The sequence below is a fragment of the Hemitrygon akajei genome, chromosome 14 (assembly GCF_048418815.1).
Source record: "Hemitrygon akajei chromosome 14, sHemAka1.3, whole genome shotgun sequence".
Taxonomy (NCBI): domain Eukaryota; kingdom Metazoa; phylum Chordata; class Chondrichthyes; order Myliobatiformes; family Dasyatidae; genus Hemitrygon; species Hemitrygon akajei.
Genome location: NC_133137.1, coordinates 62138917 through 62140525, shown reverse-complemented (window position 1 = coordinate 62140525; position 1609 = coordinate 62138917).

Genomic DNA, 1609 nt, shown 5'->3' with positions numbered 1-1609 from the left:
TCCATTTCCCTCTGAAGGAGCTCAGAGCTACCTGACCTCCAACACTTCGTGTGTTGCTCCAGATTCCAGCATTCGCAGTCTCTTGTGTCTCCTTTTTCTGGTCTTATTCTGCTCTAGTTAGACCACATTTGACCACAGAGTATAGTTCTGGTCAGCACATTACAAGAACAATTAGACTGGAGAGGATACAGAGATCATCTTCAAGGCTGCTGCCAGAAGTAGAAATATTTTTCTATGGGAAATGGTTGGAAAGATTTTGATTGTTTTCTTTGGAACTGAGAAGGTGAAGACAGGCTTTACTGAGACAAGCAAGTTCATGGGCTGAGGTAGAACAAATAGGAAAGATCTATTTTCCTTAGCAAAGGGGTCAAAAGCAAGGAATGATACATAAGTAATTGGTTGAGTATAGAGACTAGATTTTCCCCTCGCAGGATGTGATGGGGGTCTGGAACTCATTAACTTAAAGGCAACAGAGATAAAGACTCTTATCATTATTGAAAACAACTCAATATATATTTGAAGAGTGATGAGCTGCATGGTTACTAATCAACAACAATAGTGTTTGATCAAGCTGTTGTTTGACTGAAATAGACACAAGGGGCTTCCTCGGCTGTAGATCGATCAGCAGTGTCCATGTATTCTTAACAAAGAGATAATGTAAAGGGACATAAAATTCACTCATTTCTGGGTTGCACTTAACAACATTTGTTTTGCTCAAGATAAAATTAAGGATATGCTATCAAATACAGCAAGTCATGTAGTTTTGTTTTAATTTTTATTTTAATGTCACAATGATCAGAACATTTATTCTTGGCAGCTGGTATTAAACAACAGTGAGAGCATTTGTTCCCTGTTGCAGTCACCTTCACCTTTTTCATTCGACTCCAGTTACATATCTCATAACGTGCAGGACACGATTCCAACATATTTATCTTTGCAGAGCAAACTCAAGCTTCTCCCTCCTTGTGTCCCAGTGCAGGAAGTCTCTGAGGGAGAAGTGGTGAGTTGCCCTCTGAGCTTAACCAGCTATGATCCAGGGTGGAATGAGTGAGGACTGTTTTGTATAAACACACCTAATCTCATGAGTAGGTAAACTTGCTCAGATTTGTCACAGCCACTGAGACACCTGGTTGTTAGATCATCACGTGCTGAGGTGCTCAACGTCACACAACTTCTGATGCTGAGTGATTATGTTTTACTTCATTGACACAACTAATTATTGCTACATTGAGGGATTTATTATACTCCCAAATAAACTCCTAAAACTATTTATTTCAGTGAACAAATAATCATTCAAAAGATTAAAACTTTTTCTCACCATCATCTTCCCAAAATTAGTTCTCCCTAATAATTGTAGCAAATTCAAAATTCCCCCATGGTGAATTGTAAACTTATGTATTAGCCAATCATGTCTATAAAAGGCATGGGCCTGAGAAATGATGGCAGGTATTTGGAGATCACTGTACTACATGAGAGAAAATCACGTTGTCAATGTCAGGACAAAGCAATGTCAGTCATGTGGTGCTATTTTAACCAACCACTCATGGAAAGTTAATGGTAAGAGCAACAATAATAAATGCACAAGCTGCCCTTATTACTCACTCCATTA